The following is a 23,223-nucleotide window of genomic DNA, read 5'->3' on the forward strand; positions in this document are numbered from 1 at the left end:
CCCAAGTGGCACAGTCACCATGACTGTTGTTGGGCCAAACTGGCCGACTTTAACATGCATACCCCCTTTAGTGAATCTCAAAGAAGCCGTTAGTTTATGCAGTAGGTCCCTATCTAGTAATCCAGGGTAGGGGCATTCAGGCATGATTAAGAAAGAATGCATAACAGTCTTACAGCCCAAATCCACTTTTTGTTCAGTGGTCCATTTACAAGTTGGAGACCCAGTCCCACCCTGTACCAAGGTTGCTCCTCACCCAGTGGGGCCAGGATCTTGTTTTAGAACAGAAAAGGTTGCTCCAGTATCCGCCAAGAAAGTCTTAGGCTGGCCCCCTATATTAATAGTAACCAACGGCTCAGAACAGGCCACCGAGCTGCGGCCCTGTCAGTGGGAATCAACTTCCATGATAGATGCCTGGGGTGACCGAGTTTTGCACTGGGCTAAGTTGGGCAATCTTTTTTCCAATGTCCCTCTTGCTTGCAATACACACATTGGTTTTTTCCTCGTGGCGCTCTAACCTTTTATTTGTCTTTTTTTTCTTGTCCAGACCGAAATTCTCTAGTCCCTTTGGGTCCCCTTCCCTTGCAGGCATCCAGGACAGCTGCTACCACCCTCGTCATCTTTTTTGTTTGTCTTTCTTTCTGAGAGTCCCTGTTGTTAAAGACTTTTGGGGCAATTTCAACTAGTTTAGATAAATTTTTTCCTTCAACCCCATCTAATTTTTTGTAATTTCTTTCGAATGTCTGAAGCTGCCTATGAGACAAAGGCCAGGTTTAATGCCCGTCTAGTTTTAGGTGCCTCAGGGTCTACAGGGGTAAAGGTACGGTACGCCTCCATGAGCCTCTCTAAGAAGGCTGAGGGGCTCTCCTCAATCCCTTGAACTACTTTAGTTACCTTAGACATGTTTGTGGGCTGGTGGGCGGCTGCTTGGAGACCTCCCGGTAGAGTCTGGTGAAATAGGGTAAATGATCGCCTACCGTGAGGAATGTTTGGGTCCCAATCTTCAGCGTGTGAGGAAGGAAAGACTTCCTTGAGTAAGGCGGGATCCTCAGTGGGTTGCCTGTTTGGCCCCATCACCAGTTTCCGGGCCTCGTGACGGATCTTATCCCATTCCTCAGTAGTGAAGAGAACCTGCAAGAGCTGCTGGCAGTCATCCCAAGTTGGCTGATGGGTCACAAATATAGTTTCAAGGAGAGAAGTTAATGCTTGGGGTTCTTCTGAGAATGGGGGCTTTTGAAGCTTCCAATTATAAAGGTCGCTAGTGGAAGAGGGTACATACGTCATAAAGGGTCGGACATCACCCTGCAGGGGTGGCCCTGGGCCGAAGGGGTAGGGCAGCGGGAGGGGGATGGAAGGAGGTTCCTGACCCGGTGTGAGATGGGCTCAGGGGAGTATCTCAACTTAGGCTTGCCTCCTGGTCTGAAGCATCCTGACCCGTATTCTCCGGGCGAGAACTATAGGGCAGCAGGGGGTAAGTTTCTTCTTCCTCCTCCAGTGCAGACTGTAGAGGGGACGGCCGCTTAGTCCCATCAAGACTCGGACTTTGAGCTTCAAGTGGATGGCCAGTGAGCGGCAAAGCCTGTACCTTAGGGAGGCGAGAGGGAAGGAATGGTTTTAGCCAATCTGGAGGGTTTTCGATGAGGGTCTCCATGCCTCAATATATGGGACTTGGTCTTCGTGCCTGGAATAGACAATAGCATGAACCTTATATACCAAAGTCAGGTCAAAGGACCTCTGCGGAGGCCATTCGACCTGAAAGCTGGTCCATTCTACCTCACAGAGAGTTCAAAGGACCAGCTTCTTGGCGTGGAAGCTGAAAACGGAGGCAGCTCTCCTATAGTCCTGGAAATGGGTTAGTATGAGACTCAGAGGGGTGGGGGTACTCTGATTTTGAGAGATAGGCAAAACTGACAAGGACGCACAGTCAACAGGAAGAAAACAATTAAGACACAAAGAGAACACAAGTTTGAGATCTCTAGGCCAGTAGGCCATGGCAGCCACCTGAAAATATCGTTTTTGACCAAAAAAAAATTCAACCCAAATGGGGTCCACCGGCGTCCTGGTAGGAGCCCTGACTCTGCGTCTATAGCTGGTCCAGCAGACCCTCTTGAGTCATTCAAATGGCGCACCCCAAGAATTCCTTACCTCTCCCAATCCCAAGCCTCCTCCCAGGGGTCAGCGGAGCAATCCGAGGAAAGGGCCCTGTTTCAGACCTTTAACTTTCCTGGCCAATGCACCAAATGTTGCATCCACACGACTCTTGGAACAGAATGCTATGGGCGCCAGTGACAGTCACAGCAAAGTTTATTGCAACGAGAGGCAAGGCCGACCGATCGGGACCAACACTCTTGATCAGAGTGCGGTCCCGAACAGCCAGCGTATAGTTTTTATAGCCCCAACCACATTGTCTTAGCATATGGGAACAACATAAAGGAACAAGTTCTAGGATATGGGTGTTTATTCTAGACATTCTGTCATTAAGGCGCAACCGGTTGACCTTCTCGACCCTACATCTGGCGCCACTTCTTCCCGTATCTCTTAATCCCTGGAGCAATCAAGTGTTACAGAAGCAGAAAAAAGTGGTTAAGCTACAGTTGAACCCTAAGCTACAATTTAACCCTTACAACGTGGGGCTTGAACTCACACACCACAGACCATGAGATCATGCCCTGAGCCAAAGTCTGACCCTTAACCGACTAAGCCACCCCGGTGCCTCCTAAAATCACCTCTTTGCACCAAAGAGGTTCTCGAGAATCCGACCACCATTCCAAAACCTCATCAGGATGATTTCTGTTTCTCTGTCTTGAGATTCATTAAATTTTTGTCATTCCATTATGCAGTTAAATCCATCCAGTGATTGTTTTTTGAGAACTTTTTCCAATTTCAGAGTTTACATTTGGTCCTTCATTTACTATTTCTATTTCCTGATAGTATTTTCTAACTTTTTATTTATTAAGATTATATTTTCCTTTACAATCTTGAGATAGTTATTTATAATTGTGACTTACTATTTCTTGCCTCCTGTTTTCAACATTTGGGTGATCTCTAGGTCAGTCTCCTATGATTGTCTTTTCTTGAGTATGGGTAGAGTAGTAACAGTGTCATTCATTAGAGTATTTGGGGTTGTATTGTGGATATCATGAATGGTACACTAGAGATTCTAGATTGTTACGTATTAGAAAAGCACTGGATTTATATAAAAGCAGGCCTGGTTCATATCAAACTGTAGATTCTCTCCCTTGCAATGGATGACAGATGAAATTTCAGTTGTCACTTTAGCTTTAGTTGAACTACTTGGAGTCTGCCTGACACACATTATGCAGGAGTCAGCCAGAAACGTGGGCAGAATTTTTTACACACAACTTAGAACTTCTCTTCAGTGGCTTCCCCCCTCCCCCCCCTCCCCCCCCCCCCCGGGATTCCACCCCACCTCTTGGTTTTTCAAGTGCTATGCTTACCCAAACATTGTCCTCTGCTCCTTTAATCCAGTAAGACAGTTTGGTTTTGTGCTGGAATTTAGCTGATCCAAGTAGGGCAGACCAAGGTGTGCTCTTGGCCAAAACTTTGCAAAATGGAAAAGTCACCATACACAGTTCTTTGTGTCTACCCGCTTTTATTCAGTCTCCCCAGCACCTTCAGATAATCTTTTAGAAACATACTTTGTCCCCAGTTTACAGATACTATCTGCAAGAGTTACTCTGAAAAAAGTAAGCAGCCATTACCAGAAGCTTAACTCATTCTGTCAGAAATGGCAGCTTAGCATATTGGGTTTGAATCTCTGCATGGCTGTCTAAGCTTGGGCAAGCTGCTTAAATGACCTCTAAAGTCACTCCTGCCCCAAGTGTGCAAAGGACAAAAACCAGGGTGTATAGAGGAAGATAAATTAGGGGGCACATGTAAGAGGAGCTGAGTGGGTACAGTCACACCTTTGGGAAGGGACCGGAGTAGACCACCCTCACTTTTCTTCCTTCCTCATTCAATTTCAGAGACACCAGATCCTTCTGGCATTTCAGCTTTGTGGTAAGCCACCACACACCTTTGCACCCAAAGAATGGTCTTGTGTGCTGAGGCTTTTGATGAAAACACATTCCCTGACCGGGAATCGAACCCGGGCCGTGGCGGTGAAAGCGCCAAATCCTAACCACTAGACCACCAGGGAATTGGTTGCTGACCTCTTTTTCCTGCCCTCTGATGATAGCTCTATTGGAATGCTACTCTAGTTGTTTTCAGTCTCCCTATCCTTCCTTCCTTCCAGGGATGGACCTTTTAGGTCCTACCCTCCAAATTTTCCTAAAAGGCAAGCCCACAGGCTACGCATGGGGTGCCCTGTCCCCCAAGTAATGGCCGCCTAGGCAGCCAGGTGACCAAGTCACAGGGTATTTGTGCCTCTAAGACTACAAGTTCAGAACTGACCTGGAGATGCACCTTTTCCTAGAGACATGCGTGAGAGATCAGATTGCTGTGAGGGGGCTGCATGGGAGGCTCCCAAGGTGAGGAGGGGCTAAGCACTGAGACCTGGTGTCAATGACAACAGGATGGTGAGGTTTTAGGGTGATGGGGGGGGTCCAGAGCTGAAGACCAAAAAAGAATTCTTGAAGACGTCTTTGGTGCAAAAAGTGATTTTATTAAAGCATGGGACAACCCGTGGGCAGAAAGAGCTGTGCTGCGTTGTGAAGAATGATTGGTTTTACACTATGGAGTTAGGGAAGGTAGAGTCAAAAGGGAGGCCTCCAGAGGGACTTTGCTGTGATAAAGAGGACTCCGGAGATACCAGATACCTGAGGCCTTGCTATTGTCCAGCTAAGGTGGTTTTTCCCTCTAGCAAAGCATTAGCATTAAGACAGTGGGGAGTTCCTGGGAAACATTTTACTCTGCTGGCCTCAAGTATCAGTCAATGGGCTGCAGGTTATAAGGAGACTTAGTTTCCTGCCATTTCCTTCTGCCTTTGTTCCCCATATCACTGTGGAGAGGTGATGTTGGGGCTCTAGGAAACCGAGTCTCTAGGTTTCTAGACATTAGGCTATTGATAAGACTGCCTTTTTCTTGTAATTTACTGAGATATTTGTAAACGGATGGAGACCCAAGTCCTGTATGACTGTGATCTCTATCAGCTGGCCATTTGTTTTCTTTCCTTTCCTTTGTCCTGGGGCAGCCAGGAGTGCCTGAGGAATGTCACACACATCCCATGGGATGTGCTAGCATGCTAGCTTGTATTTTGCCCTCAGCCTGCCTGAGGCTCCCTTGTCAGAAATCTCTTTTAAGCAAGGCCCTGATCAGAACTCGGATTGTCGCCCCCCTCCCCCCAAAACATTTTGAGACTTACATTGTTTCCATCTCAGTTGGAATCCTTTGTTTCCAGGCTTCCAATGCTCAGAGCAAAAAACCTTAAGAGAGTTCTTTTTGACTCCAATGTAGTGCTCAACCCCCACATCTAGTTAGTCAGGAATTTGTGTTTTCCACATCTAATTAATTAGTCAGGAATTAATTCATCAAGTATGGATGTTGATCTACACGTTCCTCCTCTTTCTTGATTTCTGAATAGGTCAAACAATGCTCTTGATAAAAGTGGGGAGATCGATTTAAACAAGGGATCCTTGGCTCACTCAAGGTCTTAGGTTCCAGACAGTCTCAGGATGGTTGGGTGATGTGATCTGATGCTTGGGTCGAGAGCGAACAGTCAAGAAAGAATTCTTCAGACATTTTCAGTGCAAAAAGGTGGTTTTATTAAAACATGGGGACAGGACCTATGGGCAGAAAGAGCTGCACTGAGATTGTGAGGAGTGACTGATTATATAGAGTTTTCTATCCTATGGAGATGAAGGTGACATTAGAGCTCCAGGAAATTGAGTGTATAAGGTTCCTGGAGGTCTGGCGATTATTAACATTGTGCTTTTCTTGTAAACCATTAAGATGATGGGGAAAAAAAAAACCCTGACCTTGACAGGGAAAAATTATGTTATAAGACGGCCAACTGTAAAGGGCAAACATAGCTAGCCTCCTGTAGCCCAAGAGTAAACTCTGACCTATGTAAGCTTAGAAGGACCCCAGCGTATGAGATGCTGAACCAGTGTTTGTTTTGGGCTTTCATAGAAGTGCTGCTCCTGTTCCCTAAATATTAGTTCTGCTTAAAACCACATTTGCTAAGTTACTGGGAGATAAAGCTCCCTCTTAACTGCTTGTTTGAGCTTCTGTAAACCTGCTTGGCGTAACCACCCTTCCCCATTCTCGGGCACCGCATTCTGTTCGAACTAGATAGAAAACTAATATTATAAACAATATGATTCAGCATTCAACTAGCTAGAGTCAACAAGTTATATTTTAAAATTCTTCAGGACTGTGTGATTGGTGCCCGCCTTATATTTTAAAGACCTACAACATTGTGTGATTGGTGCCCGCCCTTTCAAACTGCCACCCTTTGCAACCCGACTGGTCAATACAGCCTTTATAAGACATTCCCAAAGCTTGTTTGGGGCCAGACTTTTGGGACCTGTTGTATTTCCCTGTCTGGCCCGGCCGCAATAAACTTGTTTTGATCCTGTTTTTGCTGTCCGGCGTTCATAAGCGATCGCGACCTACAACACCGACAGGACTGATAGGGAATTCCAGTCCCTGCCCGGAAGACTCTCCTTCCGGGATCTTCTTCCTGCCCCACTTGCCACATGCCAAATTGCCACCAACGCGGAAGTAGCAGGCTATAGATTGCCCCTATGCTTATGCTCGGGGCTCAGATCTTTGGAGAGACCTTCTCCCCTGAGCCCACTGATGTAAATAAATCTCCAATCCTCCAAGATCTCCTGGCTCTGTAACAAAGACAGTGACACACTGATGGAGTTTCATATCCTGCATGACTGTGATCTTTTGATCTTTAGGGGTTGACCATTGTCTTTTCTTTGTTCCTGGGCAGATATTAGTGCTTGAGGAATGGGGGTGGGGTATGTAGGGTGTCACTTTGCCTTTCCCCTCAGCTTGCCTTTTGTTATCTCATCGGTGGAGGTGATGAGGTTTTGGGTGATAGTGGGGTTCGTGGGGTCCGGAGCCGATGGCCAAGAAAGAATTCTTGAAGCCGTCTTTGATGCAACAAGGTGAATTTATTGAAGCACGGGGACAACAACCATGAGCAGAAAGAGCTGCCCAGGGACCATGAGGCCATGAGGAGAGACTGGTTATATACTATGGGGTTGGGGGAGGTAAAGTCCAGGGGAAGTTTCCAGTGAGATTTTCATATGCTAAAGACTCACAGGATAGTGGAGGCCTGGCTATTGTCAAGCTAGGGTTGTTTTCCCTCTAGCAAAGCATTAGCATTAAGACAGCAGGGGGTTCCTAGAGAAACTTACTCTGTTGGCCTCAAGTATTTGTCAATGGGCTGCAGGGTTTAAGGAAACAGTTCTATCTGCCATTTCCTTCTGCCTTTGTTTCCCCCCATCTCTATGCAGGGGTGATGGAGACTTAGGTCCTGCAGGACTATGATCTCTATCAGCTAACCATTGGATTTCCCCCTTTCCTTTGTTCTTGGGCAGCCAGGAGTGCCCAGGAGTATCACACATGTCCTACATGGGGGGGAGAGGTTTTCAGCCTGTCAGTTTGCCTTTTGCTCCCTCATCAGGGGTGGCTTGTCTTTGGCTCTGCCCCCAACTTCACCCTCTTACTGGCCCGTGTCCTGTGTGCACCTCCTCTCCTGTAGCAGAGTCAGGAGCCCCACACGTTCCTGTTCAACCTGCAGGGAAGCGACAGGTTCTTTGGCGGAGTTTGGAAGGACCCGGAGAGGTGCGAGTGTGCACGGAGTGAGCTTGTGGTTTCCTCACTGACTGCAGCCATTCACACTCCTGTAGAGGAAATGGCACCCGCTCCCTCTCTTCTGTCTTGATGGGGCCCCCAAATCCCACAAAACAGAAAAATGAATCTTCTCTCACTGGGCAGAGAAAGAGGAAGATAGATCAAGGAGGGAAAGAAAGGGAATAATGGCATTAAATTTCCTGATCTAAAGCTACCATAAAGTCTGCCTCCTCTAGGAGCTGGCCATCCAGTCACTGATGAGAATGATATGGTCCATTCCTGTTCTGGTCTCCAGTTTGGGCCAAAGTTGAAAAAGGCCAACCACCTCGGTGGGGTGTCTAATAAAGCCATTAGATCAAATTACTCAGTAGAATTTTTGTTCTTTAACAGAGGCAAACCTGAAAACGTTTCAGACATTACTTTTCTCCGAAAACTATCCCTGCCTCTGCTGAAATTCACACTGTAAGACCTGGTCAGTACGGAAACTAAAGACGCAAAAAAAAAAAAAGGTTGGGGTGTTGCAAAAGTTGAAATAAAACTGCCCCTAAAAAAGAATCTAAGACCTATGAGGAGAAATCCTGTCATCACAAAATATGCACGGAGCGTCCCTGGGTCCTCCACCTTCTGGCAAATCCTGAAACTCTTGTGGTTTATATTTGGCCTGGTCGCCTAAGTGTATTTACTACAGGCCAGAAAACATGATTTGTTCTATATTGGATATTTGACATTTTCAAACAGACAAATGCCCTAAGATATCAACCTATGTTACCGAAGCTGCTAAAAGACGAAAGTGTGATTAAAATATTGAACTAAATGAGCCGGGTAGAATAAGCGACAGCGGCAAGAATCGGAAGGACCCCACTGCCAGGAGGGTCGCGGCGCGTCGCAGAGCCAAAGTGTTGGCGGAGGAAGAGCAAGCACCCGACGTCTGTCCTGGGGCCCCTCGTACTGCAGGCGGACACTGCGTTCGTTGCGGTTCCCAAGGCCAGGCTGCTGAGGGCGCCAGGGTCCCGTCCTGGGGGGGAGGAGGGAGTGGGGAGGCACGGGGTCCTTTGCCAGGGCCGCTTCGGGGGCGCGGGCTCCTCGCTCGGAGGGTTGTGGCTGTTTCCAGGGCCTTGGGCGGTTCAAGCGAAGTCGGCGGCCCGATAGTGTGGCCGAAATGCCGCTTTTGGGGGTTAGAGCCGGAGACCAGGCCGCCTGCCTCGTTTCCGTAGTGTAGTGGTTATCACGTTCGCCTCACACGCGAAAGGTCCCCGGTTCGAAACCGGGCGGAAACAGCTTCCTTTTACCACTACCCCCCCCCCCAACCCCGCCCCCCCATCTATTGTCCTTTAAAACGCAAAAAGAACGAGGGCCGGAGTCCCACCGCCACCTGAAAGCCTTCTCAGCACTCGACCACCAGGCCTGGCCGCTGTGTGTCTGCTCCCAGTCACCTTGGAGAGCGGGCCACACCCAGTTAGTCACTCCAACAAGGGCACGCAGGACGAGGCCCACTTCAGGTTACCTCTACTTCCACGCATCCGCTGACCTGCTCATCTGGCGCCTCCGTCTGCCCGACGGGCTCACAGCGACCGTGGCTCTGAAAAGCAGCACGTTCTTCCCTGGGCGGCACATTTGCGCAACAGGTGTATTTATTTGCCTGACAGAACGCAAAGAACACAAACCAGCTGCACCTGGGACCCGAGCCAAAGACGCGTAGGTGAGGCGTTTCAGGCTCCACCTAATGAGCCCATGGGGACACCAAAGGAGCCCGTCCCCGTGCCGTCGTCAGGACAGCTCTGGAGCTACTTCGGAAGTCGCCAAGTAGAGGGACTCCGCCCCTCCCCCCCGCTGAGAGCCGAGTCCGCACCTTACCCATCAGCAAACGAGGCTCAGAAAGAGAGCACGGCCTTGGCTCTGCAACACACACGGCTCCAGCTGGACTAGAGTGTGGCACAGGCCAGTCACCTTGTGGTCAGGGCCCAAGGGGTCGCTGAGGCTGGAAGAGGTGGTGAGCAGCAGGGCAAGGGCTGGGAGCCTTGTGCGGCTGCATTCAGCCCTGCGCCGCTGGGAATCGCCTCCGCTTGTGCTCTGTCCGCCTGGGAAATGTCACCTTGACTTTCAGGGTTTTCATCTGCAGGGGCCGAAGCAGGGATCCTGTGTGGGTGGATTCCCCGGGATCGGATCGGTGGGATGGGATTTGGATTTTTCACCGCTACTGCTCAGGTTCGATTCCAATCCAGGAGACTTTGTGGCGCTGTCTCCATACTTAGGATTTGCCTTTTCATCCCCCAGAGTCTGGTGTGCACCCAGGGACGCTTGCAGAAGTGGCTGTGCACTGAGCCCCTAAAATACGGGAGGTCAGGAGTCCGGGTCCTTGTAATGGCCAGGCTGGGAGAGGAGAGCTGGGATGAGAAGCCAGGCCAGCGGCTCCCTTCCATTCACCTCAGAAACCCAAGGTCTCACTTCAAGCATTTTCCTCTAAAGAGAACCTGGCACTTGACTTTGTCACTCCTTTCAAACAAACAAACAAACAAACAAACTTTGAAACATACCAAAACAGTTGCCAGAATGGTCACATCCTATATCCCTCACCCAGGTGCACCAGTTAACATTGCCCCACATTTGTTTTCTCATTCTCGCTCCACATGTACAGACAGGACTTGTGCAGTCATCTCCAGATGATTGTTTGGTCCGCGGTTGCTCCTTTGCCTTGGGCAGTGTCCCGCAGAACCAGCCTCTGCAGGACCTTTCCTCCAGGGCCAGGGGAGGGCTTTGTCCTCTGGAGGAGAGCCCTCCTGTTCCTTCAGGAAGCAGACACCTGTTCCCTTCAGGCTGTAGAGAAGCTTCAGGCAGGCAGGCGGTTGGTTCTTCGGCTCTCCTGGAGAGGGCAGGCCAGGCGTGTCCTGTGCTTGTAGGAACACGTCCAGGTTGTCGTGCCCCCAGCACCGGCTGCCCTCCGGACTCCTCCTGGTGGCTTTGGTGGGCAGTGGATCTAGGGTGAGCCTGAGCTCTAGAACCCCCCCACCCGGGGAGAGACCCTTCAGGGAAGTGCAGCTGCTGCCCCCTGGATCCTCCTGCCCTCCAGGCTCTCCTGCCCTGCAGGGATCTTCAAGGGTCCTGGCCCAACGGAAGGTGAAGGATCCTTTCCCCGTGGTGGGAGGATGAGGGGGAGCGGGTGGGAAAGTCTTCAAGGGGAAGGGGAAGTTTTCAAGAGCTTTCCAGGATTGTCTGCCTTGGCACTGTCAGGTAGGTGGCTGCCCTGTGATAATGGTGCTTGGTCTTATCTCGTCCTGTCCTTGAGCTTGTCCTGGCTCCACTCTGAGTCCAAGCAGACACAGGCAACCTGATTTGTGGTGTGTATTCAGTTGAGCCCCTTCCCCAAGTGGGGTAGTGACTGAGCTTCTATTTCCAGGACCCAAGGGGGGCGTGCAAGGACGCTATTGATGGGGTTTTGTCCCCCTCACCCTTTTCTTTCTCTGCCTCCGCCCTTCCTTCCTTCTCTTTCTTTTCTTTCTTTTTTTTAAAGATCAAGAGTCCCATGCTCTCCGGATTGAGCCAGCCAGGCACCCCTCCTACTTCCTTTCTTGCTGAATCTGTAACCCGGGAAAACAGACAAACAAAAAACCCTGTTTAGATGTAGATAAATTGCTCTCCGTGCACTCAGGTACAAGGGGAAAACATCAAGTGGATAGAAAGGATGAATCTCGAATACGTTTAAACACTTTAAAGGATTTTAATAATTTACATATAATGGCACAGAACATGTTTATATCATGTCATATTTCTAAAGAGGACTTTTTGTGTGCATCCGACTGGTTTAATAGTTGTGGCCTAAAAACTGTTTTATGTTGTCTTCCAGGTTTTCTAATAATATAGAAAATATTGGTAGATATATTCTAGTTTATACAGGTCTTGGATTTATTTTCTCTTCAAATTCCTGGTGACATTTAGCCACCTAAATTTCCTATATTGGTTTTACTGGCCCAATAAGCGCACTTCAATTCCAATAGTATTTAAGGAGTTTATACAATATGAAATTATGTGTTTCAGTACATTAAAGAGATCCTATAAGATTTGTAAATGGAGAGTAAGTCTTAGAAGTCTGGAAGTCATAGTGACTTAATTATTCTTACAATATTTTGGGGTAAAGGTTTTTAGGTATTTTATATTTTTATATTCCACATGCATTTCTCCATTATGTGTCGAGTCAATTTGCAATTTTAAGGTCTACTGTTATCTTTACGTTCTTCCAATGATATTAAACTGAGTTAATTAATGTATCATTTTAGCCTAGAGCATTTCTAATTAAGAGCAAAAGAAAAAAACACTTTTTTAAAATAAAATTCCTTTAATATTTATTCATTTTTGAGAGAGAGACACAGTGCCTGCAGGTGAGGGGCAGAGAGAAAGGGAGACACAGATCTGGAGCAGGCTCCTGGCTCTGAGCTGTCATCACAGAGCCCAACGCTGGGCTCACTCAGAACCGCAAGATCATGACCCGAATGAAGACAGACACTTAACCGACTGAGCCACCCAGGCACCCCAAGAACAAAACACTTTTAATATAATGCTGCTGCACAGCTGCACATATTTAGACATCATATAGCGTAGCCGTGGGCAAGAGGTTAGGAGGAGGTGTGGGGATCTTGAGGGAATATTGGTGATACCCTGTCCCAGGCATAGTCAACCATTGAATCCTTTCAACAGGCCCACTTCATATCACTGTCCTCATTTTCCATGTAAGACAACTGAGATCCGGAAAGATTAAGCAACCTGTCCACTCAGCCAGTGAGTGGGATTGGAAAGCAGGAATTTGGACTGAAGACATCCTGGCTCCAGAAGATAGGCTGAGAACCACAATGTTTACACGCCTCCTACTTTTAAAAACCGCTAAAAATGCTGGACAATTCCTGGTTGTCCAGGTTTTGTCCAAATGCTGGTTCCTGCCAGAACCAGGTTTTCCCTCCCCTTCATGTTTTCCTCTCACCTACCTCACACCTCTTTCATATCTATTCTGTTCTTTCACTTCCAGGACACTCATTTTTTAAGTTTAAAACTATGAAAAATAGGGGCGCCTGGCTGGCTTAGTCCATAGAGCATGCGACTCTTGGTCTCAGGGTCTTGAGATCAAGCCCCACCTCGGGCATCAAACAAACAAACAAACAAACAAACAGAAGAAGGTAAGCATTCATCCTTATGCCACCACCTGGAATTAACTACTTCTAACATCTTTACATATTTTTCTTCAAATCTATTTTTAAGTTGTTCTACATTTTTTGCAAAAGCTATACATGGTAAAATTACACAAATGGTAAAATGCAAATGATGCACAAAATACGTATATGTAAAATTTTGAAACAGCTTAAAATAAAAAAATAATTTTGTATGCATTAGGTAATTACTAATGGAGTCATATTTGATAAATCTATAGGGAGGATGTATTTACAAATATTCTTGTATAAAAAACTGAGCTCTTATAGAGCCTATTTTTATTTGAAAGTATTGAGTTTAATAGGGCATGAATTTCACGGAAGAAAAAGATACAAAACAAATATGGAGGGATCGTTCACTACATGAGTGATAGTTTTCTAAAAGAACTTTCCAAGGCTAATACTAATTAATTGCACTTCAGACACTAAAATTGGAATGATTTGTTTTTAAAACCAAAAGTCTTAAGGTGTAATTTGTAAATAATACAATGGATCCATTTCAAGTTTGATGAGTTTTGACAAGTTGGATGCACCCAGGCAACCACTACCCTGTTCAAGAGCAAAGAACATTTCTATTGCTCCAAAATGTCTTCTTGTGCCCGTTTGCAGCCAATCCCCCACACCACCTCCTGTCCCAGGCAATCAATGATCTAGTTTTGTCACTATGGCTTAGTTTTGCCTGTTCTAGACACTGACATGGATGGAACCACAGAGTATGTGTGGGAGGCCGGGCCCCGGTGCCAGGCTGAGACCGGGTCGAGCAACGGTTCCCTGTTGACTCAGCCAACCCGGTGGTTCCCCCTCCCATTCCCCCACTTTCAAGGGCATACGAAAGCCTTGTCAAGGCTGAGAAAGTTAATTCCTGAAGCCTGTGGTCTGCGGGTGTTGGCAGTAATGTTACCTCCCCTTTTTCTACCACGAGTCAAATAGAAACAAACATGGGAACTGTGTTTTGCTAGCAATCTATCAACAAGGTCTTGTGACCCGTTCAGAAAGTTCACAAGGTACACAGAACTAAATGTTTTGGCTGGCAGTGACCATGTGAAACCTGTTTATTCTTAGAATGACCTGATCCATAAGAGTCTTATATTATAAAAGATTGTGTACAGCAACAATAAAGCCGTCACTTGGGCCATCAGCCCATGGGACCCTCCTGTTCCCAAACTGTCTTCTCTTCTCTCTTTTTTTCTTACATTCCCCTACCCTCAGGACCCTGATCTCGGTGTTTGTTGCGCCGGTCGCAACAAGTATGTATTCTTTTTATCACTCAGCATGCTGTTTTTGAGGTTCATCTTCTACTTTCAGTGTCCTCAATACTCGAGACGCATTCCAGTGTACTTTTTTAGTCTTCTTTGGACCTGCCCTTGTTTGTATACAACCCCTTCCCCAACTCTACTCCCTACCTCCAACTCAACTCCTGCTCCTAGTCTCTCCAGTGGTCTCAGCAGCTTCTGAATGCTGTTCCTGAGGTACCCACCAGGGAGGCTTGATGGTTCTGCCCGCCATGGCCCTGCCGTTTGCTTTTGGTCAAGTAGTTTCTATTTGCCAGGACAACTGTGGATCAGAAGTGAGCAAGTTAAGAAGACATCCTGGGAATTGGCAAAATGTGCACGACTGTCATCAACACTGGACCTGGTTGGTTTTCTTATAAACCGGAGTTGGATATACCACCGCAACTGCATTTTCAGACAGGGAACATCTAAAATTACTTGAGAGCTAAAAAAAAAAAAAAAAAAAAAAAAAAAGTTACTTACAATTCTTGCTGCCTTCTTATTAAGGAAGCTTCCTAATTTGCCACACTACTGAAGAGTGCCAGGTGCAAACCGGAGGCTGAGAGAGAGCTAGTGTTTTCGTGTCTATAAAAGGTATCAAGAAAGAGCCTGAGAGAAGAGATGGAAGGAAGGGAAAACCAAAGCCAGAAATAGAAAAAGCTGCTTTGGGGTGGGAAGGATGAGCGGGTGGTGTCTTTGGAATCGGCTAGTAACGGCTTTAAGGCGTAAAAAAGCAAGACAGACACCAAACAGGGAAACTAACGCTTAAAAAATGAAGTCTTAGGCAAGGTTAGGTGTTTAAAGAGTAGGACGCAGCCTAGTTGCAGCCTCTCACAAGAGGAGAAACTGGTCACCTTTGACTCCCAAGACTCTCTAGTGTAGGTTTCTGGTTGGATCACAACGCTTCCGACCACGATTCAGGTCTCACTGCGCTTCAGATTTGCAGGGAATATAACATGTGCAAAATTCAGAGCTGCTTCCTCGCGTAGCCTAAACATGTTACGAACGGAAACGAATCTGGACCACGGTACAGGCAGTTTCTCCCTAGCTTTGGGAAGTGTGTGCACCATGGCCTTGGCCTACCCAGCACGAACCACCCACATAAGAGTTCCTTTAAGCCTGTACACTAAAGAAAACACCTACGAAAAAACACACCCGTTCATGCGAACTGCGTGCACTACGGTGCCCTCACACGTGTCATATTCATAACGAACACACCTGTGGTCTGAATGTACACGCAGAAACGCAGAACTTCCATACCCAAAAACACCAATACGTAAGCCCACAAGATGAAACAAAGGCAAAACTCAAGAAGGTAAGAAGCTTTCAAAACACCTCAGCAATGCATAGAACTAGGTAAGGCAAAAACCAGCTTGGTTAAGCCAAGACACCACCACGCAGAACAGCACGTTCTCTTCTGTCTTTACCACGAAAAGTCAGGGGAAAGCGCGAACGCAGTCCCCCACTACCACAAATTATGCAGTCGAGTTTCCCACATTTGGGGAAATCGCAGGGGTCAGCACATCCCAAGTGCAATGGATAAGCCTCGCCCTGGGAAAACCACCTTCCTGATCATGGTATCTCCCCTGCCAGGTAAGTATGACCTCCGCCTCCTCCGCCCCACTACACCCTCTCACGCCTCACACTCTCTACACACGGTCACTTCCGTCCACACACCCCCGAGCCTCCCTAAGACTTTGCCACACGCAGCACACGCACTTGCAACCAACAGTCCTGGAATGGCTCCCACAGCACGCGAGATCATACGCTATTTAAGCGGTAGTTACCGAAACAGCAGCCCCTGCGCTCCCCTATTTACATAGCACACGCCCTATCCGTGACGTCACGGGAACGCGCCTTCCCTCCGGCCCATGCCTCGCCCTTGCCCCCTCCTCAATATAGCCAGCCAACCCTCAGGAGGGTGAAATTGGCTTGTCCCTCTTTTCCTCCAAGTGCCCGCCTGCTGGGGCAGAGGGTGTGAGTTCTGAACCTCCGGCCGGCGGGGAACCTGTCTGGGAGGCTGCTGGCGCCTGTGTACCTTTCTTTAAATAAATAAGGCCTTTTGCAGCGCCTGAGTGGCTCAGTCCCCTTAGGGTCTGATTCTTGGTTTGGGTTCTCTCGCTTCGTCTTTCTCTGCCCCTCCCCTACTCACAAGCGCACATGTGTGCGCGCTCGCGCTCTCTCGCGCGCTCTCTCTCTCTCTCTCTCAAAGTAAATAAACATTAAAAAAAATTACCTTTCAATGTGTAGAGCGCAACATTTAGGACTACAAAGGAAAGGGTTCCTTTCAAGTTCGGTGAGTTACCTCTGCGATGCATTTCAAAAAATTTTTGAAGCTATCCGGTATCGAAAGAAACTGAATTTATGAAACTAGACACAACAGCCAGGTGACTGCAAACCAACCCTTCTGTTTTTACCCCTATTGGTGTTCCAGGCTGGAAACCCAGCTTCAAGGCTATGTGAACATTAAAAGTAGATTCTATTCTGTTGCTCAAATCACAAAACATTTGCTGAAACGTTCTCCTCTGGAAACGGTAAAGCAAGGGCTCTGTGGCCACTGAGGCCACTGAAGGACACGGCAACGGGGATTAGGTGACAGTGTCGCAACTGAATGTGAATCAAGTTTGATCCAGACCCCATTCCCTGAATCCTGGCAGCCAGATGCACTGTCCAGGTGCGAGTGAAGAAATACTTTCCGGAGAATCTGACCAGCCTTGTAACAGAAACACCATGTCCGACTCCATATTGCTTCTATTTCCCTTGCTGCTGCATCTCACAGCTTAGAATTATCTGCTTGCTTAGCTCTACACTGGGCATGTGACAGCTAAGATTTGCAAAATCTGCTTTGCACCTGAAATCTACCTCACCTGAGGAGACGAGGAAGTAGGTACAGAAAGGACTATGCTCTGTTTAAGATGTACGGGATCGACATGACCAGATTCCTGTACACAGAGATCAACTGACCAAGGACAAAAAACCTACACGGCCTCCCTCAGATGTCTGCAGATGTCAGCCACCTTTTGACTCCAGCCCCCTCCCACTTCCCCCTTTTGCCAACATAAAAGAAACTTGGATTTCATGCCAAGAGGACATGGTTCTTTGGGAGAATAGTCCACCATTTCCTCGGTTTGCTGGATTTCTGAATAAAGTCGCTTTCTTTGTCCCCACATCTTGCCTCTCCATTTGCCTGTCACACAGGGAGCAGGAGGAGCTTGGACTCGCTAACAGCCTGAGAGGAAAGACGTGGCATCAGCCTGTAAGGGATTGCCTGGAGAGATTTGGCTTTAGATACTGCAGTCGGGGAAACAAACTTCAATATAAAACCGAGGGCAACTCCCAAAGACGGCAAGGAGAACTGTGGATTTACAGCCAAAGGAAAGAGTGAGGGAGTCAGTGACTGGAAAATTGCTACAAGGAACTTGTTTAGATATCAAGGATGGGGGGATTCTTGCTGGAACTGGGCTTGGAAGGCTGAGGACTAGGACTAACTGAGGGCCCCAGGAGCCTGACTTAAGTGAGTCAACGAGGGAGTCCTTGCCAACCCTACAGTGACGCTCCTGTTAAAAAGCAAAAGCCAAGCAAGAAGAGCAAAGGCTTATTTATTCAGGGCTTGCGTTTTTGCAGAGACTGAAATGAAAGGAAGGCAGAGGAGTGGGAGAACTTTACAGTAGAAAAATGGGAAGCCTTCAGGTGTGCCCTGATTGGAGGCCGTTGGCATGGGTAAGCTGTAGGCAGGTATTAACCTTGAAAAGTTATTTTCCCAGCAAAAATGGGCTTATTTGGGAACAGCAGAGAAATGCAATCCAGGACATTCATGCTATGGCAGAGCCACAGGCAAGCTGAATAAACAAAGGAGGGGAATATCACTAGATGGAGGAGAAGGAGGCAGTTGAGAGAGGCTGTTTTGAAGTAAAGTCCATTGGAGAAAAGCAAGAGTTCAGGGTGATGACTGTTTCTCATTGCTCCCTCCGCGCGGGGGGGGGGCGGAGGGGGGGTGGTCCTCAATTTCTTGTAGGAGATGCAATATACATTCTTCTTCCTATTGGGGCCTGTCATTGATGACTCTTTCCCGTTGAGAATTCTTCTGTTGGGGTCTACAATTGGCAATTCTTCCTGTAATTCATGTTGAGTGGTATAGCTCCCCCTTCTGGCCTCCCAACTCCATTCTAGTGAGGTTTCCCATTCTTAATTTTCACACTGGCTGACTAGAATTTAGAGGTATCCTGTGAGGTTGGTGGGGGTGCATACCTGGCTTTCTCTGGTTGGTCCTAAGTTGGAAGCAGGAACAAACACGAGGGAAATTATCAATTACCAAGTCCTGGCATTGTGGATGGGTATACTGGCATGCTCAGACTGTTCTAACAGAACACCACAGACTGCCTTAAACAACAGCAATTTATTTCTCACAGTTCTGGAGGGTGGGAAGTCCAAGATCCAGGTGCCATCAGGGTAGGTTTCGAATCCGGCCAAATATGCCACCCCCAAATAGGCCACTTTGGCTTAAGGATTATTTTCAGCGAAGGGCATGCTTGAAAAACAGATGCAAGAGTGCTCTGACCTCCTGTCCTCTTCCTAACAGCAGAAGATAAAATTGCCATGGGAAAGATGCCCTCCCTATACCAGGAGGAGAGAAAGGTTCTTGTCACCAGATTTAGGAAGTCGAGGCTGAGAGAAATCTATACAAACAGACCTGGTTAAAATAACCCTGATCTGTCTTTTGCCTCCTCGTATATTTTGGTTCCTTTTCGTAATTACTACTCTTTGCCGCACCTAGTACATGACCACTTAGGTCTAAGTACTTTTTGGATCTTTCTTCTTCCTTGAAAGCTCCCATGTGCATGGGAAGGATGTCTATGTTCTTCTCCTGCTAATCTGTTTTATGCCAACTTAATGCTGAGGCCCAGCCCGAGACCTTAAGAGGGTAGGGGAAAGAGTTTAGCCTCCCCTACAGCTTCCTTCTGAGGCCTCTTGTCATGGCTTATAGGCAGCCCCCTCTTGCCATGTGCTCACAGGACCTCTGCTAAGAAGAGGGGGAGGGGAGGGTGTTGAGGAAAACATATCTTGAGTTTTCACTGCCCCAGAGGTGTTAATCCAGGTGTAGCAGGTGGTGCTGGCCACAGCACAGACACCTCTTTGCTCCGCTAAAAAATAATCAAGAGCTATTTTATTATCAAGAACCATTTTGGGGGCGGCTGGGTGGCTCAGTGCCTCAGTCGGTTGAGCCTCCCACTTCGGCTCAGGTCATGACCTTGCGGTCCGTGGGTTCGACCCCGCGGCGAGCCCCGCGTCTGGCTCTGTGCTGACAGCTCGGAGCCTGGAGCCTGCTTCAGATTCTGGCTCTCCCCCTCTCTCTGTCCCTCCCCCACTCACGCTCTGTCTCTCTCAAAAATAAATAAACATTATTATTATTTTTTTTTTTTTTTAAAGAACAACTTTGGCCAGAGAGTCTAAGGATCTTTGCTGGGCAATTACTGCTTTAGCAGATTCTGCAATAACTTTAAGAATTAAGAAGTTCCTGATCATAGATAGCCTCACTTATTTTTATCCCTTGTCAGGGAGCAGGGATCTGCCAGTAAGAGTGAATCCTGACTCATGAAAGCCTGGTAGGTCCTCTCTAACTCACAATGTAAACAGGGATTCGGCCAATGAGATGGCTCATTTTGCTTGTGACAAGCCAGGGGCAGAATGAGATTTTGTCCTAGACTTAAATAAAAGGTTGTTCTAAGTTCCAGAGGTTCCCCCCCCCCCCCCCCCCCCCCGTTAGCAATGGTCTGGGGGATAAAGATGAAGGTGTTATCTTTCCAGGCCAATGCCAGAGTAAAGGAAAGGAAAGGAGAAAGGGTTTCACGTTTAGTTCAAGTATGAAATCTTGATCTGTTGTCTTCGGTGGGAGCAGTCTACCTCAAAGGCAACTGCTTCCTTTCATCGCTTTGATTTGAAAGTCTCCAGCATCTACACAGGCCCAGGTATCAGGTGGAACGTTTTTTAGCTGTGTGATGTGTACCCAAGGGTCCATGCTTCCCAGTTTTGTGGCAGTATTTGTGGTCAGGAGCACTTGGTTAGGTCCCTCCGAATGAGGCTCACGGGCAGTCTTCCTCTGATGACATTTCCAGAATACCCAGTCACCGGGCTACACAGACTGTGACCAACAGAATCTTTTAAATTGGGATCTGGGAAGTCTTCTTTAACCTACTGATGATAGATGTGCCTGAGCAGAAGACACTACAGACTTACAGCAGCTGGTAATCCTAGCACGAGGTGACAAGGGAACAACATAAGGTTACACACTGACAGAACTCTGAGAAGTCTGCAAGGTTTTTGTTAAGGTTTGTATTTTTCCAGTGATATGGAGATTGTGGGGGGTGCACAGCAAGTGGAAAACACACTTTCTTTCTTCCTTTCTTTTTTAAATTTTTTAAGTTTATTTATTTATTTGGAGAGAGAGAGTGAGCAAGCATGAGCGGGGGAGGGGCAGAGGGCGAGGGGGAGAGAGAATCCCAAGCAGGCTCCACACTGTCCGTGCAGAGCCCCATGCAGGGCTCGAACTCACCAACCGTGAGATCATGACCTAAGCCTAAATCAAGAGTCTAGACGCTTAATCCACTGAGCCGCCCAGGCCCCCCGGAAACACACTTTGTGACAGCCTTTTTTCTTACTGTGGGGGCATCAGCCCATCTGGAAAACGTAACATACCAGGGCGAGAATATATTGATGACCTGTACTAGGTGGCAACTGGATGAAGTCCAGCTGCAGGTGTTCAGAGGGTCCAGAGGGAGGTTTGAGGCCTTTAGAACAAAAATAGCTTTTCCAGGATTACAGACCTGACTGGTCAGACATTGCTGGTAGACTAATTTTGCAATTTTATACAAGTCTCCCCATACTATGGTAGGTGAAGGAATACAAAAACCAAAATACAGGATTTGTCAGAGAGCCCGGAAGAACAAATTGGCCGTCTTGGTTTTCCGTTGGCCCCAAATGTTCTCGTACTTCACAGCCCTTGTTCACTCAACCTTACTTTTTCTGATTCAGGAGCAGATTGCCTGGCATGTGATGGGACGTTAGGATGACAAAATCCTGGCAACGTGGGGCCATTCTTTGCGGAAGCAGAATGGGATTTCACCACCTGTGTCATCATCTTTATAGAGTCTGTGGCTATTGTCTTGCATTTTAGAAAGGCTCCATTTCCCTTGAGCGGCTCAGGTCATGTTCTCACAGATCGTGAGTTCGAGCCCCGTGTCAGCTCTGTGCTGACATCTCAGAGCCCGGGGCCTGCTTCACATTCTGTGTCTCCCTCTCTCTCTGCCCCTCTCCCACTCACGCTCTGTCTCTTTCTCTCAAAAAGAAGTAAACGTGGGGCGCCTGGGTGGCGCAGTCGGTTAAGCGTCCGACTTCAGCCAGGTCACGATCTCGCGGTCCGTGAGTTCGAGCCCCGCGTCGGGCTCTGGGCGGATGGCTCAGAGCCTGGAGCCTGTTTCCGATTCTGTGTCTCCCTCTCTCTCTGCCCCTCCCCCGTTCACGCTCTGTCTCTCTCTGTCCCAAAAATAAGTAAACGTTGAAAAAAAAAAAAAGTAAACGTTAAAAACAATTGCTTTCAATAAAATAAGAACATAAAAAAAAATTTAGAAAGGCTTCCATCTCTGCTGTTTCTGCTTGGGCCCCACTTCCTCATGTTCCATATTTTGCCTCTGAATACCCAAAGAAGCCATGTTTCCACTTCAAGGGGGAAGCAAGAAAGTTAATCATCCTCTGAGTTTTGTCCTAGGCCCCAAATACCTGTTAACACCCGAGAAGAGCCAGAGCCCAAACGTGTTCCAGGACATTAGCTTCCAACAAACCTTAGCTGATGCTGGCGTCAATAGCCCTGCCTTCGGGAATTTATGGAATAACTCCTGTTGTTCGCCTGGCAGTCACCTTTGTCTGGACCCTACCTTGGATTCCTGAAGAAACATGTACTCTCGACTCTTCTCCAACGTAAACACCTAGCCCCAAGCAACAAGGAGACTTTTTCTCCTTTACTGAAGTCTCAGAAGTCTTTCTGAGTCTCCCGGACACTTGGTCTGCTAGTCTCCATCTGTCACTCTCCCTGTTCAATAAACTTTATTTTCACTTTCTCTGGCTCCTGTTTGATCTCGATCCTTCGTGAAACCAAGGACTCTCTTGGCCAGTCCTGTGGGACCCTCCCCTAGGTCTCCGGACCCAGCCTGCCTGCATCACCAGCATTCTTTAGATTTGCAAATTTATAAATATATTTTACAATTTCCAGAAGCACTTGCCTTTTTAAATTTTCCCAATGTGGCACTAACACATTTAAGTATCTTTTAGTTTCTCTGTAAGAAGAAGCCAAAAGTAGATAAACCTATTATTTAGTCATTAATGTTTTGATATTTTGTCTTATTTGGAAATGGTCTAGATATTTAAGGAGTTTAACTTATCGTTTAACCCAACTTAGCAAAACTGTAAGGTTTTAGGTTACCAAAAAGAAAACTACTTAAGTAGACACAACATGAATTTATTTGGCTAAAGTTGATTTTACTCCAGTAGAGCAAAAGTTTTATATTTAATGCTGATAACTCTAAAGATGTGTCCGTTTTAATTAAACCATCAACCTTGGGGTGCCTGGGTGGCTCGGTCGGTTAAGTGTCTGACTTCAGCTCAGGTCATGAACTTGGGGTTTGTGTGTTCGAGCCTTTCCAAAATCCAGAGTCACTCTCAAAGATAGCCAAAACAAAGAGCCAACGACTTGCATGTTCCAGGCAGACAGAAAGCCTAGCCCAGTAATGCAAAATCAGACAAACAGGAAGACCATAGCTATCCGTGGGACAGAAAGGATCAATATAATAGGTTTGGATTTGAAAAGAAAGGGACAATGTGAAACTTTATTTTTCTTAGTTGGGCACTACAGATAGAGATCCAGAACTGATTCTGGTAAGAATTTTCACTCTGCGGGCACCTGGGTGGCTCAGTCGGTTAAGCGTCCGACTCTTGGTTTC

At 47.3% G+C, this 23,223-nt stretch overlaps 1 long non-coding RNA gene and 3 other non-coding genes across 6 annotated transcripts in view; 1 reads left to right on the forward strand and 3 right to left on the reverse strand.

Moving 5' to 3' along the window:
* The window catches only part of LOC147578321 (uncharacterized), a 49,046-nt gene that overhangs the window by 9,492 nt on the left and 16,331 nt on the right, over positions 1–23,223 (reverse strand). For 2 of the 3 annotated variants that reach the window (XR_015255075.1, XR_015255074.1), the window contains exons 3-4: positions 14,366–14,516; positions 975–1,582 (exon numbers count right to left, since the gene is read on the reverse strand). This is a non-coding gene — a long non-coding RNA (uncharacterized LOC147578321). Of the gene's footprint in view, positions 1–974; positions 1,583–9,239; positions 11,346–14,365; positions 14,517–23,223 lie in introns of those variants that run through there. The other variant, XR_015255077.1, reaches the window with a different exon arrangement.
* On the reverse strand, positions 4,085–4,156 carry TRNAE-UUC (transfer RNA glutamic acid (anticodon UUC)). Its single transcript has one exon. It is a non-coding gene; the product is annotated as a tRNA-Glu (tRNA).
* On the forward strand, positions 8,975–9,047 carry TRNAV-CAC (transfer RNA valine (anticodon CAC)). Its single transcript has one exon. It is a non-coding gene; the product is annotated as a tRNA-Val (tRNA).
* On the reverse strand, positions 15,671–15,834 carry LOC147578323 (U1 spliceosomal RNA). Its single transcript, XR_015255693.1, has one exon. It is a non-coding gene; the product is annotated as a U1 spliceosomal RNA (small nuclear RNA).

This window comes from Puma concolor, chromosome C1, assembly GCF_028749965.1.
Source record: "Puma concolor isolate L17-30 chromosome C1, mPumCon1.1.hap2, whole genome shotgun sequence".
NCBI lineage: Eukaryota > Metazoa > Chordata > Mammalia > Carnivora > Felidae > Puma > Puma concolor.